The 16,326-nt window shown below is 41.6% G+C and overlaps 1 non-coding gene across 1 annotated transcript; it reads left to right on the forward strand.

The window, feature by feature from the left end:
- Positions 1 to 13,659: 13,659 nt before the first annotated feature.
- trnai-aau lies at positions 13,660 to 13,733 on the forward strand. Its single transcript has one exon. It is a non-coding gene; the product is annotated as a tRNA-Ile (tRNA).
- Positions 13,734 to 16,326: the final 2,593 nt, after the last annotated feature.

Consider the following 16,326-nt stretch of genomic DNA (forward strand, 5'->3'; position numbering starts at 1 on the left):
CATAAAACGCGCGCTGCAGCACTCAGTGCTACCAGGGTGGGGGCGGGAGGAGCGTGAGCATGGGTGTGTGCACATGTGCGAGGGAACTAAGCTTCCATCTGCGCCCACCTGTTATTTCCACAACCAGTGAGCTACAGCGTGCAGGACCTGTTCAAACTAAGACAGCAAAAGCAGAAACAGTACATTGATCGAGGCACCTGACCTCTGTCTGACCTGAACATGGGAGAGACAGTGGGGATTCAGCATCGAGGGATTCAGAATCCTGCTGTTGTCACAGGAATCACTGGGGAACCAAAATCTAACATAGTGCAGGCTCCAAATGGACAACAGTACAGAAGAAAACAGAAATTCTTACAGAAAACAAATGAAACGCAACGCTGCTCTGAGCCAGAAAGTGTAACTGACAATCAAAAACCACAATGCAAATAACCAGATAAAGCCTGAGAGTCCTGAAAACTAAGCAAAGGATGATAGTGACACAGAGCTGGAGAAGGCCCCTCGACCTTCAAAATCACTTCTGTCACCATTCAGAACATCCAGTGGAAGAATTGTGAAAAAACCACAGAGATACAGAGATGAGTAAACGACAAAGCAGACTGATCAAAATAGTGAGAAAGAATAGATAAGAGACTTTGTGCACTTGAGTGGTATTAAAGTTTTTAATGAAATAAGGGAATTGTCATGATAATGAGTCATTGTGGTAGTGGATTCTAGTATTAGATACTATATGGTACTCTGCACGAGACAGGGGGGTCACCTGACCTGGGGGTTGAAGGTTAAATAGCACATATTGGAACCTGTCTTGATAGAATTCAGTTACTGCAGATCTGTGTTCATGTTAGGAAAATGTGTTATCAATGTGTTAGCTCAGCTACAATGTCGACGGCCTATGTGCATCATTGAAACAAAAAAAAAAGAGATACTTGTTGCAGGTTCAGGGACAACAACACATTAAAGTCACTGAAGAGTGGTGCCTCCATGCAAAATAGTGGAGTAAGCTGCTTCATTAGTACAGATGTAGTCTCTTGTGAGATACCCCTACTGCTGAGCAAGCCTTTCATGAAAAAGGCACAAATGAAACTGGACATAGAACATGATAAAGCAATTGTTTTTGGAAAGTCAGTAGCTCTGCAGTTTACTCAATTAGGACATTATTAACAAACATGGCATTTCTAATCATAATGTTAAAGAAGTGTTAATGGCTTGGTGACTTATGAGCCTTCTCTATTTTGGTCGGCCACATGCCAGGGTCTCCCATGAGTTAGCAGGTATGTTTGACCTCTTGAGGAATGTTTTGAGGACATTCCTAAAATGTTTACACTGTTCCTCCTGAGAGTCCTCTGTTGCAACCAAGTTCTGAGTAGAGCAATTGCAAAGAGATATAGACAGGTTAAGTGAGTAGACAACAGGTGGCAGGTGGAGTATAACGTGGGGAACTGTGAGGCTGTTCACATTGATAGAAAGGAAAAGCAAAATATTTTTTTATAAGGTGTGAAAATTGTAAATGTTGATGCTCAGAGGGACTAGGACCTAATCACACAAGGTACACAGAAAGTTATCATTCAGGTACAGCAAGCAATTAGGAAGGCAAGTGGCATGTTGGCCTTTATTACAAGTGATTAGAGTCGAAGTATAAAGAAGTCTTGGACAATTGTACAGGGTTTTGGTGAGACCAAAATATATTTCCTTTGATAGTATATTGGCATAGATGCAACAAATGGATCAGTGCTAGGGCCACAACTATTTACAATATATATTAATGAATTGGATGAGGGGAGTGAATGTACTATTGCCAAGTTTGCGGATGACACAAAAATAGGTGGGAAGGTAAGTGGTGAGGATGACACAAAACGTCTACAGAGAGATATTGACAGGTCAAGTGAGTGGGCAAAAACTTGGTAAATGGAATATGTGGGAAAATGTAAGGTTATGCATTTTGGCAGGAAGAATGGAGGAGCTAAATATTATTTAAATGGAGAAAGACTGCATAAATCTGCTACACAGAGGGATTTGGGGTTCCTCGTGCATGAATCACAAAAAGCTAGCATACAAGTTCAGCAGGTAGTAGGGAAGGCAAATAGAATACTGGCCTTTTATTTCAAAGGGAATGGAGTTTAAAAATAGGGAAGTCTTGCTAAAACTATACAAGGCACTAGTTAGAGCACACCTAGAATAGTGTGAAAAGTTTTGGTCTCCTTATCTAAGGAAAGATATACTGGCATTGGAGGCAGTCCAGAGAAGGTTCACAAGGTTGATCCTGGGTATGGAGGGATTTTCTTATGAGGAGAGGTTGAATAGGTTTAGCCTGTACTCATTGGAGTTTAGAAAAATGAGAGGTGACCTTATTGAAACATATAAGATTCTTAGGGGGGGCTTGACAGGGTAGATGCTGAGAGGCTGTTCCCCCTTCTGGGACCGTCTAGGACCGGGGGGCATAATCGCAGAGTAAGAGGTTTCCCATTTAAGACAGAGATGAGGAGGAATTTCTTCTCTCAGAGAGTATTGAATCCGTGGAATTCTTTACCGCAGAGATATGTAGAGGCTGGGTCATTAAGTATATTCAAGGTTGAGATGGACAGACTTTTAATCAGTAAGAAAATCAAGGGCTATGGGGAAAAGGCAGGAATGTGGAGTTGAGGATTATCAGATCAGCCATGATCTCACTAAATGGCGCAGCAGACTCAATGGGCGGAATGCCCTACTTCTACTCCTATGTTTTATGGTCTTATGGTCTTACCATACTTGGGGTACAGTGCAAGTTTGGTTTCCATATTTAAGGAAAGATACACTTGCCTTGGAGGCAGTACAGCAAAGGTTCACCAGATGAATTTTTGGAATTTTCTACCTCAGAAGATTATGGATGCACCATTATTGACTATATTTAAGGCTGGGACAGATAGATTTTTGACAGAGGATCGAGAGATATCGGGAGCAGGTGGGAAAGTTGAGTTGAAGCCGAGGACCAGCCATGATCGTATTGAATGGCAGAGCAGGCTTGACAGTCAATATGTTCCCTGCCCCATCTCTTCTCTCTTGTGTTCAGATTGGTTCCTGAGATGAGAGGGTTGTTCTATGTTGAGAGGCGGAGTAAACTGGCCTAGGCTGTCTGGAGTTTAGAAGAATGATTAAGAGGCGATCTCATTAAAATGTACAAGATTGTGAAGGGACTTGACAGGGTAGACACTGAGAAATTGTTTCCTCTGGCTGGGCAATCTAGAACATGGGGACACAGTCTCAGAGTACGGGGCCAATCATTTAGGACTAAGATGAAGAGAAATTTCTTCACTCAAAGGGTTGTTAATCTTTGGAATTATCTATCCCAGAGGGTTGTGGATACTCCATCATTAAATATATTTAAGGGTTGAGATAGACAAGTTTTTTGGTCTCTCAGGCAGTCAAGGGATATGGAGAGCAGGTGGGAATGTGGAGTTGAGGTGCAGGATCAGCCATGATCGTATTGAATAGCAGAGCAGACTCAAGAGGTCAAATGGTTTACTCCTGCTCCTAGTTCTTGTGTTGGCAAAATTAAAATCCATGAGCAGAATTTAAGGCAATTAAAAGGTCAATGGCAGTGTGGACACAAACTTGGCAAAGGAAGCAGGGTGTGGTGGGGAATTGCTTTTTTGGACTGGAGGGAGGTTTACAGTGGTGGTTCCCAGGGATTCATGTTGGAACAGGTGTTTTTTTGATATATTAATGATCTGCACTTGAGTACTTGGCATCATTTCAAAGTTTGTAGTTGATACAAAACTCGAAAATGTGGTAAACAATGAGGAGGATAGTAACAGATGTCAGGAGAACATATACTGGTGAAATGAGCAGACACATAGCAGATGAAAGTTATTGCCAAGAAGTATGAAGCAATATATTTGGTACAAAGATTGAGGAGTGGTACCCTGAAATATAAACTAAATGGTAACATTTTAAAGGGGATACAGGACATGAGCGATCTGTGAGTTTACGTACAAAAATCTTTGAAGGTGGCAGGCATGCTTAAGAATACTGTTTAAAAAATGAAATATGTTGATTTTATTAATAGAGAAATAAAGAACAAAAGTGGAAAAAAAAGTTAAGCTAAATCTTCATAAAACATTGATTAGACCTCAGCTGGAGTTTTATGTTCAATTCTGGACACCACACTTTAGATAGTGTCAAGGCATCAGAAAAGATTTGCTGGAAGGATAGCAGGGATGAGGGATTTCAGTCATGCATGTGGAAGGATGAAAGAAGTTTGGTTCTTCTCCTTGGGGACAGAGAATGTTAAGAGGAAATTTGATAGAGGTGTTCAAAGTCATGAAAGGTTTTGATGGAGAAGGCAAGGGGAAATGTTTTCAGTGGCGGTAGGGTCAGTAACTAGTGGGCACAGACCTAAGGAAAAGAAATAGAGCTCACATCAAGAAAAGTGTTTTTACACAGCAAGTTATTGTGATCTGGAATGCATTGCCTGGGTAATGGAAGCACTTTCAATAGCAACACTCAAAAGAGAATTGGATAGATACTTGAAGAAAAAAAATGCTGGACCATAGAAAAAGAGCAGGGGAATGAGATTTTTTGGATAGCTTTACCAAAGAGCCAGCATATGCATGAGGGGCCAAGTAGCCTCCATCTGTGCTATATCCTATCATTTAATGATTCCCCTACTGCAACCTACATTGCGTCTGGCAGCCTACTCTTGGCCCTTCAGAATCTGTTTCTCTGATGAGAAGCTTCTGCCATGGTAATGATGCCTCTACAGTGATGCCATTGTTATACTGCCGCAATTCCAGCATATTATGGCATGTCTGACTATTCTATTAGCTAAGTCACACCATAATTTGTTAATCCTGCTGTTTATCATAGCTCTTCATCCACTATCTCTCCTTCCCTCATTGAAATCCATGGTAAGATGGAGTTTGCTGAACTGATGGTAACTTAAGTCATTAAAGAGTGATGCTAGAGGAGTCAGAGTCAGTAAAGCGTTCAAGCAGCAGGTTTCGTAACTTGTTCCAGGAATCCCATTGAAATCTTAAAGTTCAGTTAAGTAATACAATAAGTGTTTTGACAGCCATGTATCTAATGATAATCACCCAACTGAAATTTTTATAATAATATTTTTCAGGTTCACATTCTAAACATGGATTGGAATTGATAATAACACATGGCCAGGGATCACATGCAGTTAGGGAGATAACCCTGTTTCAGAATAACTGATCAATAAAATTAAACTTGATCTACACATTATTTGTACATGCTACAACCCATCCCCATGTTATCAAATTGTAACCATTGCTCCTAAACACATTCCTGTTAAGTAATCTGTTGTTCCATTCTACTCTGGGCCTCAGTACCACAGTTGCATATCAAACATTTGCCGTGCCACTCCTGATTAACTCCCAGGAGTATATTCTAATTATTCACCATTGGAGGGTCAGGGAGGAAAATGATCTTAGAGAATTTATTGCCATTATCACCATTGCAGTGAAATCCAAGCCATTCTCTCATTCCAGCCCCGTTATTTAGGATGCACAGAGGCAAGAAAAGATTTTGTTAGCTTGTCTAAAATATTTTTTTAAGTTGTTTTCTTGTAATTTGGGGATGGTGGCAAAGCAACATTTATTGTCCAATTCTAGTTCGATTAGAGCAATTACAATTAGTCACACAGTGTGGCTGGAGTCAGGTGTAAGCCAGACCAAGTATAGGTTGCAGGTTCCTTTCCCTGGAGGACATTAGTGAACCAGTTGGGTTTTTATTACAGTCCAGCGGCTTTCTTGGTCACTTTCTGGTGCTAGAGCACAAATTATTACTGAATTTAATTTCACAATCTGTGATGGCACGATATGAACCCAAAGCCTCTGGATTGCTTGTCAACTACTTAGTCATTTTACCCCCAAATATTCACACCGATATTCTTGAGGACAATTCTATTTATGTAGGCACTGCAAGTGGAATTTGCTTTGATCTCCACTTGCTGTGAAATAAAACTATTTAAAAATTTATATATGGAGCCAACTAACCAAAGTTTATTTGGTCCATCTTCAAAAATATCGCAGAAGTGCATGTGGGAGCACAGGCTAAAGGCATAAGGAGTAGAATTTCTGCAAAGTTCTCTTGCAGCAAGACCTGGACAATATCCAGGCTTGGGCTGACAAGTGACTAGTAACATTCATGCCACACATGTGCCAGGCAATGACCATCTCCAATAAGAGAGAATCTAACTATCACCCTTTGACATTCAATGGCATTACCATCACTGAATCCCCCACTATCAACATCTTGGGGGTTACCATTGACCAGAAACTGAACTGGACTAGCCATATAAATACTATGGCTACAAGAGCAGGGCAGAGGCTAGGAATCATGCAGCAAGTAACTCCTCTCCTGACTCCCCAATGCCTGTCTACAAGGCACAGGTCAGGAGTGTGATAGAATACTCCCCACTTGCATGGATGAGTGTAGCTCCAACAACACTCAAGAAACACAACACCATTCCGGACAAAGCAACCCGCTTGATCGTCACCCCATCCACAAATATTCACTCCCTCCACCACTGACACACAATGGCATCAGTGTCTACAATCTACAGGATGCACTGCAGGAACTCACCAAGGCTCCTTAGACAGCACCTTCCAAACCCATGACCACCACCATCTAGAAGGATAACGGCAGCAGATACATGGGAACGCCATCATCTGGAAGTTCCCCTCCAAGTCACTCACCATCCTGACTTGGAAATATATTATGGTTCATGGGTCCAAATCCTGGAACTCCCTCTCTAACAGCACTGTGGGTGTACCTACACCACATGGACTGCAGCAGTTCAAGATGGCAGCTCACCACCACCTTCTCAAGGGCAATTAGGGATGGGCAATAAATGCTGGCCCAGCATATCAGGAAAGGAGTTACTTGCTGCATGATTCCTAGCCTCTGCCCTGCTCTTGTAGCCATAGTATTTATATGGCTAGTCCAGTTCAGTTTCTGGTCAATGGTAACCCCCAAGATGTTGTTAGTGGGGGATTCAGTGATGATAATGCCATTGAATGTCAAAGGGTGATAGTTAGATTCTCTCTTATTGGAGATGGTCATTGCCTGGCACATGTGTGGCATGAATATTACTAGCCGCTTGTCAGCCCAAGCCTGGATATTGTCCAGGTCTTGCTGCAAGAGAACTTTGCAGAAATTCTACTCCATATGCCTTTAGCCCGTGATCCCACATGCACTTCTGCGATATTTTTGAAGATGGACCAAATAAACTTTGGTTAGTTGGCTCCATATATAAATTTTTAAATAAAAACTTCCCCAAAGCTTTGGTGTGAGATTGACAGAAACCTAGGAGTAGACAGCGATTCAAGCTATTTCTCCAGTGTTTCTTCCGATCTGTCAAAGTTATACAGTGGGAGATGAGGAGAACATATATAGAAATTACTGGTGATGAAATTTAGTTCAGACCACTGTGTGTTCTTATTGTCACAGCCCTGAATTAAGTTATGTATAATTAAATCTTGTCAATCTAGGCACATTCCTGAACATATGACACTCATACTAATTATAGGGGTGGCAACACTGCTGTACCCGAGTTAGTATTTAAAATTGATCCAACACTTGTGACACAGTTCATAATATGAAAGAAATTTCAGCCACAGGTGGTAATTTCCTCTTTCCTTCACAAACCATTGAGAAATCCAGTCATATACGGTTCTTGTTTAACCAAAATGGCATGTACACCTGTCCTCATAAGGGTATACATTACCTGTTTAAGTCCAGACCACTTAGGTGCAGATTGGTAAGAGCCAAGGCTTCCAAGGTTATGACAGAGCACTACTAGGCTTCAACCAGTAAGACTATTCAGCTTACCAGCAAAAGACCGTGGAAGCTTTTTGTTAACTTTTTAAGAAATTCATTCTTGAGATGTGGGCATTAATGGCTAAGCCAGCATTTATTGTCCATCCCAGTTGCCTTTGAGAAGATGGTGATGGCCATTTTAAACTATGATGATTCTACCTGGGGCCAAGTGGGAAGAATGCCATCCCCAGTGATAGGTTTGTTCATCTTGGCCTTTCCAAATCATATCAATTGACATATTCAATTATCAATAGCTGCCTTGAATTCTGTGGTCCTGCCTGATGCTATTGGATTTCTAGCTCAGTTCCAGTTGTCCTAAAGCTGGGTGGCTATTCCTGCATTCAACTTAACATCAAGAGACCCCCATTTGTGTCCTGCTTACCTCACTCTCCAACTCAGACTGACTGAGGGAAATAATCATTCAGAAGGTTTCATGCAACTAAAAAGCACAGAACTGAGCCTTTACTAGTACCAAAAACTCCTTCTAAGTGGCATTATGGGTGGCCCAACTCAACACAGCATGTGTGAGTTCATCATCACATTTCTCTTGATTATGGTACAGGCACACACCATAGTCCACTGAGCCAACTAAGACATGGAACTTCAGGATTAATTGCTTGTCCCTCTGCAATCCAAACAAATGGGCCACCAAAACACTGGATATATGTGTGCTTGTTCATGTACTCTGATCCCATTCTCCAGCAATCAATGTCTCAAAGCCTCACTAGTATTTGGCCTTCCACCTAGTGGCAGACATAAACAGAATATTTTGTGACAAGCCGGCCAGCTTGATGTTCCATGTTTGATGGTGCCAGGCTTACCTACCTATTAATCTGGATCATACAAACAAACCAAAGGATCTTTTTTATTACGTACCTAGAAGCTTTAACCTATGAAAGAGAACTGTTTGGAATTATGACTTACATTCATTATCTTAAACCTGCTTTGGGAATTTTGACCTTAAAAAATGCCCTGCCCTCAAAAAGCCGTATCAATCCATTCGATTATATATGAGTAGAATATATCCTTTACAGAAGGGAAATTTTAATAATATGCCCCAATGTCTCTACCAATGTGTAGCAACAAGGTAATAGAAGCAAATATTGACAAGATGAGAGCAAATCACATTTACAATGCTTCACAAGTTAGTGCAAAACAATTTATTTATATAAATGGGTGTTTCTGTTGATACTGACATGGAAGATGTTTGAACATTTCTTACTGCAACTGTGTGTGAATCGAAGTATTGTGTTAGCTTATTAAATATTGTTCAGTTCAATGAGAAAAGCAGAGTGCAGTAGAATGGTTGCATTGCAGCTTTATGTCAATAACAAATAATAGCAATCAAATAGAATTTTAGGAGGGACTGAATAATAAAAAGCAGGACATTTTAATTTCACATCTAATAAAAATTTTTAAAAAATCATACCTGTAAAACCTTTCTGACCTCAACCGTAGAAGTTTGCAGGCTAAGTCAATCTGTTTCCCTTAGGAGTCCAGCAGGGTTTAATTGAAACAATGAGCAGCTTTCAGACGTGGCTGTGTTACTCATGAGTCAGGGAAGTTGGGGGAAGGACATTGAGTCTGAAAGGTTTTCAATTACCAAATGAGAGGAAAACACTGCAAAACATTGTTTTAGTGTTTGTGGAAGGCACAGACTGGCTTTGGCTAACAGATACTTATATTTATAATTTCCATTCAATACGCATATCAAAAATATTATATTAATATTGTCTAAATTTTCTTTCTAGCTTCATCTTTTAAAATCCTCCCACTCAAAAAGTAAATAAGAAGGGGTAGTTGCAGGGAAAGATGAGCTTTTTAAAAATGTTGTGCTAATCATTTAAAGGATGACTGTGTTCAGGAAAAGAGAAGTATTTTGCTCTCACTTTTTGTTAGGGAGAAAAAAAGGGACACAGTAATTATTAGGGGGAATATAGAGGTACAGTAAGAACTTATTGAAAGGGAATGAATTACTTAAAATCTCCAAGCACATTGGCAGTTAAAGGTTACCAGATGCACAGCCTTAAGGGCCTGCAAACAACAGAAAGGCCTTGGAGCCAGACTGTAGTCAGAGGATGGCAACAACAATTAAGATTAAGTGTGCTCTTCAACAGATAGGGGAAGAACAGATGGTAAGGTCCCTGCCTGGGTGAAAACAAATAGGGATGTACTTGTTACCAGAGATGTCTTGTAATGTAAACCTATATGTTGACGAGATCGGAATCTGGAAACTGTTCTTGTACGTGACCAATAAAGTATAAATATGTTGAATACCTGTAGTTTAGCAGAGTACTGTCTCAAGCTGTATTGAAATGGTGCCCTCCTTGCAATTGTTCAAATAAATGATCGAAACCTGTACCTGAGTCTCCTGTGGTCTGTTTGTCAAAGTGACCACAACACTTTTGAAATCCAGTGCCAGCAGCAAAGCCCTTCCAGTTTAAGCATACCAAGAATTATGTACAAAAGAAGGGTCTTTCTAATTTTTCCCAGAAACATATCATTTACATCATAATCACAACACCCTCCTTCCATACTGTGTCTGTGTCCCTGTTGTTTCTAATTCCCATGCCAGGCATTCTTACCACCCATTGGAGTGAGATTCCCAACCATGTGCTCCCAGCAGGGAGCAATACTCGAAACAGTGGGGCTTTATTAGTGCAGCTCCCATTCACTGATCCGCAATTGAGTTTAGTGCAGGACTTTTAAATTCATCTTTTATTGGTGATTTGTGCCAAATTAAGGATAATATTATATTGTGAACTTAAGAAATTAGGTCAAGACTGCCTGATCCAATTCCACACGGTGCATGCAGCCAGCAAACCAAGGAGCTTTCATTCTTCACCAAATTCGATTCCAAGGCTTTTAGGGGATAAAGATGTTGTGCTGACACAATAATCTGATGAATGAAGAACCCACATTTCTCCTAAAGTGCTTTGTTAATTCAAAGCCACCTCTTGCATAAAAGAAAACAATTATCCAGTAACAGTTAAGAAATTCGTACTCAATTGTTATTTTTCAAAATTAACACAATTAACAACTCTGAATTGAAAGGTGTAGGCTGCATACTTTATTAACAGTATAGTTGTAATTACTCGATTGCAGTTAAATGCGTAGCTTGAGGAGATCTAGTGATCGTCTGCCTAAGCTCTTCTTTATTCCATATGCCAAGGCTGTAAGGATTCTAAGAATGCTTCGGAAGCACAGCAGAAGGTGACTATGTCATTCAGTATTGTTCCTTGCTGGAGACCTCATCCATAATCACAGAGGCAGCATAGCTTAAATACGCTAGGGGATCCTGCATCTACACCAGTGCAACAGAGGCACCTAACCCATGAAGGAAGAGTAAGTTGAAGCAGCACCAAAAGACCCAAGTGGACTGAAGAGTGCAGGATGATTTTATACAAATCTTTTGTTCACACCTTCTGGATGTCTTTTCAATTATAAACCAACCGCCAACCACCCCCCCCCCCCCCCCCCCCCCCCCCCCCCCCCCACCCGAACAATTACTGTTCCATCTAAGCAAGAATGGTAATTAATTCTAGGGACTTTCTTTTTTCTCAGAATGGGACCTACTATGCTTCCTTTCAGCCAGTATATAGACTCATTGGGCCTACCAGAAGCAAGCTGGAAGGATTTCCCAGGGTACCCTCAGAACATTTCCAGAAATTCCTCCAAAGCTGTTCAATGACATAATAGAGGTGGACCTAAGGAGCACTGAAAGTGAGAGACTGGAGAAGCTGAAGGAAAAATCAGCAGAATTTGGGAAATTAATGGTACTGGTCCGAACTGGTTTTGTATACCTTAAAATGGTCTCCAGTTCAGATCGGTACCAGCCATTTCCAAGTTTTACTGGTGTTTCTCCTGCAGGTGCACAGGTACACAAATGGAATAAAGCAAATGGAATATCAAGGGGATTAGAATTGAGTTGTGAGGAAGTGTTTCTTCGGTAATACAGAGCCTGGGCCAGAACTCATCTGGAAAACTGTGTTCCGGTTTGAACATTGCACCTCACGAAAGAAATAATGTCCCTGGAAGTGGTACCACATAGATTTACCAGAATGAACCAGGGTATAAAGGGTTAAATTATAAGGGTGGGATGCATCAACTTGGCTGGTATTTCTTTAAGTTTAAATGGTCTATGGGGCAATTTGATCCACGTATCCAAAATGTTTAAAGAATTTGATGGGGTAGATACAGGAACATTGGGCAGAATTTACCCTCATAGTCCCTGCCAAAATAGCAAGGTATTTTTGTGTCAAGAACCTGATTTGTCGCATATCGCCCAGCAGTTGCTCTTTACCAGACTGAACCTGCCTTCAGGTTCCCGAACAGTCAGAGAGGGCAGGTGGGATGATATGTCTATTATGTCAAAGGAAGGATTTCTAATTATAGAGACCATGGGATATGTCAGTAAAACACAACAGCACTTAGATTTAGGCTGCAGTAATCACAGGAATGGAGAGGAGACCTAGGAAGGCTGCTCCCAGGAACTCTCACTCTTCCCTGGACATCCTACTGCAGGATCTGAGGGGTTGCATGTGGTGAGCTCTGTCAAGGACAGGAGGAAGAGGACAACCCCTTGAACCAAGCAAATATGGATCATGGGAGTCAGCAGCAGGAGTGTTTCCTCTCCAACCTGGAGACACTGCACCAAGAGGATCCAGGACCTCAAGAGGGCATGTCAGCTGAGTGAAATAACAAATTCAGGTGCCAAGCCCCACACTCTGACTTGTCCAATATTCCCCCAAGCAGCACTCCTCTAGTCAACACACCTTTCAGCTTCACTCCTCCCTCTCCCCGTAGACCCCTCACATACTCATCCAAACAGCCAACACTCACTCTTAGCCTATTGTGTACTTGCACCCGTGAATCACAGTCACCCTCCACAATGGTGTCCTTCCCTCCTCTCTGCACTAGCCATTACAAGCACACACATCTCTCAGTGTTCTTACCTTGCGGGAGAAAAGACGATTCATCCTGGGGAATGGGGTGTGATAGGGGATTGGTCCTCCAGTGACAAGCACCTTGTCAGCCACTGGCAATGTGTACCTACCTGGCCAACTGGGAAGGAGATCTTGTTCCAGAAGCATGCTGATGTCAGCAGTGACCTGCCCTGGGAGCCTGAGCTTCCTGAGGTACTGGTGCTCAGACATGTCGAGACAGCTAATCCTCTGCCTATGGAATTGGGCCCTCCCACCCAGCAGGATATTACGGTCCCATCAAACTGAATGGAGATTTAAATGGCACGCCACATCCACTGGGGAAACATGCCACAGGGAGGCTATAAAATCCTGGCCTCTGTATGGGGTCTCACCTCAAACCATCTCATCTGCCCTGTGGAGGGGCCTGTGGCTGAGGAGGAGGCAGCTGGGGCTGCTGCTGATGTTGATCCTGTGCTGCTGGAGCAGTTGTTAGTGATGTGGCTTCTGCACTTCAGCAGAGCTGGATGGTGAAGCTGCATAAGCTCTTCCATGGTATGGTGAAGACTAGCAGGGAAGTGCAGCTGAAGGTGAGTGAAGCTCAAAACAATGAAGTATCTTCTAAGAAGTTGGCAATCACCTGTCAAGCAGTAAAAGCAATCTCTGAGAAATGTACTTTGCACAGCAGTCACTCAATGGCCACGGCTGTCAGTTTCACTGAAGAACCTCTTCCTGTTATGCACTCCCCTCAGTGAACCTGGTTGGTTGCTGACGGGTCGGGAAACAGGTACCCTGGCTGGAAAATCCAAGGTTCAGTATTAAACCAGACCATAATTGGCTTAACAACCTCAACCACTTCTTAATTACTTAACCTTGCAGACCCAAGGGGGTTCCCTGCTCCTTCAATCCCATCCAAGGTGGCTGGTTAGCTCAGCTGGTTATAGCGTGGTGCTAATAACGCCAAGGGCGCGGGTTCGATCCCCGTACGGGCCAACGGATTTCATTCTTCCTTAAAAAGAATTAAAGCTATCAGCTGCCCTCTGCACGGCAACAATTTCAATCCCATCCCATGGAAAGCCAGAAAAGGGCAGAATCGTCTTGGGTTCCCAACCCAACACCAATTTCCCAGACTTTTCCACCCTGCTTGCTCCCAAACCAGCCTCCAATGCACTGCGAAAATTCTGCTCATTATTTCCAATTATGGAGGAATGCAGAAAAAGGCATAATTTTAAAATTAGAGTTACATCAGTTTGGAATGAAATCAGGAAGCATTTTCACGCCAATGGTAATAGAAATAAGAACTCACTCCCCAAAAGGCTCTGGCTACTGGATCAGTTGAGATTGAAAGATTTTTGTTACTTAAGGGCTCCAAGTGTGTCGCGATGATGCAACTTGTGCATGACAGATATCAACCAGTAATTTCGCCAGCTGACCAATCATATATTTAAACTATTTAAAATGGACTTTTTAAAAACAAGACAGGGCTGAGTTCAAACAGACCCCATTTTTGCTATAGCAGGACCTTATCCCGTAGCATGTAACTTAGCATTTTTAGAATAGACATAAAAGCAAGTGAAGGGCGGATAGCTGCCAAATTATTTTAATCTCCTGCCCTTTAAAATGAGAAAAAAACTGCCTGCCTGTCCTGAAGCTATTAATGTATATAATATTTTGGAAAATATTTTTCTTTTAAAATAGGGGTTTAATCTGTGGGTGTCTCTTAACTGGATTTAAAGTCTGGGTGCTTTGACATGTACTAGTTTTGATATGTATGAGGGTTAGAGTGCATTTGCATTTTTTGAATAAAGCACTCAAGAAGTGGGGCGAAAACTGATACCTATCCAGCAGATACCAAGCAATATGTTTATATTACTAATAAACCTGGTACTATGAAAGGGGTTTTATTGTTAGAAGAGGTTGGTGATACAATGAGAATTTGCATTCAATGAGCGATGCTAAATATAAATTTAGCAATGTTGCGCATGCAGAGCAGAGGCAATGTGAGATCAAAAGGCAGTTGTAAGACTCCAACTGTCTCCATAGTAACCAAAGTCAAAAGAACCTCCTTTTGAATTTGTAAGGTCAAAATGCTTTGCCTGGTGTTTGGTTAATTCTATGGGTTGCTGTTGCCTTAATGGAGATTAGTTTGGGAATTAAAAGTTATGATAGTAGTAATTTGAAGCCATGTGTATATATATTTTAACCTGTGTAAATTAATAAAATGTTTCATTTAGTTCAATGTAAAACCTTGAGAACTGGTGGTCTGATTCCTGAATTTAGAGTTGCATCTCAAACATAACACTTAAAGTTATAGGTTATTACAGTTGTTTAAAGTTTCCCTCTGGGATTTTTAAATAACTCAGTTGTACCAATTGCATCAGTCATAACACTGCCTGTGTCTGTGATCTAAAAAAAACTTGTTTTAGCAGTTTCGATAACTGTTAGTCAATGTAACCCTAAGTACTATCATTGTAGCATTATTCATGCTTTAGTGCTTTCCACACCTATCATTATCACAGTGGGGGGGGGGGGGGGGGGGGGGGGGGGGGGGGGGTTGTAGTTTCAGTTTGATTGGCAGCTGGCAGAGGTTATTAATTGCTTGTTTTTATAAGGGATTAATTATTTGAGGAAATGTAAATGTATTCAATGGAGGCTTTCATGAATGAAAACGTTTATCATATGGTGAAGTCTGTAATAGATATTTAGAGCTTCATTTTATTTCAATTATCATAAGTGTTATAAGGGGCCCTGACATGGATGGCATATATGGCGTATATGGGATGGATGGGGACATGGGTTGGCATGTATGGCCATGGAGAGTGAGTGGGTGTGTAGGAATGTGAGGGCTGAGGGCCAGAGAGCCTAACGTTTAAGAAAGCAACAAGGATGAAGTCCCAGCAAATTGAGGCGGGCCTCTTCAACAGCCTGCCTCAGTACCCACCTCCAATCTGCATCCAAAAGCAGCGAGCCCAAATCCATCCCACACCCACACTTCCCCTCCCAGAAAGAAGATTCCACCATTCGGGCCACTTTTTCCGGCTCTGCATACCCACCTCAGGATGAAAATCCAGGTTTAATTGAACCTTTGTAACCTTGGCTTGCACACTTGTTTCTAATTGCATGAAACTGTATTACACTAGTCAGAACTAATATAAATTGATAAGGTGTCTAGATGTCAGAGAACTCACTGTTTTTTTGGAATTTTGCAGATTAGAAACTAACGCCAGACTCCAAAGACCAATCAAAAATCAATTGCATGTCCTGGTAACTGGTCAATTGGCTCAAATGGTTTGTAAAGGATGGATCAAATTAACTGTCCAGGGTATAAAACAGGAGGTCCAAACCATTTTAATTGCAGCAGAGAGAAAACAGATCCAAAAACGAGAGGCTATTTCTATTCAGGATCCGAGAAATACAAAAAGTCCCAACAGGGTACAAAAGTCCAAAAAGACTATAAGAGTTTAAGACAAAGTCAGAGTTTGAGAAGTCTATGAGACAAATCCAGTTCAGGCTTTTGTGCGCTCTGCTGTCCATAGCCGGAATGGGAAGTATAACCTGTTAAGCTGTGTTAATCACTGCCTAGTTT

Source organism: Carcharodon carcharias, chromosome 7 (assembly GCF_017639515.1).
Source record: "Carcharodon carcharias isolate sCarCar2 chromosome 7, sCarCar2.pri, whole genome shotgun sequence".
NCBI classification, from domain to species: domain Eukaryota; kingdom Metazoa; phylum Chordata; class Chondrichthyes; order Lamniformes; family Lamnidae; genus Carcharodon; species Carcharodon carcharias.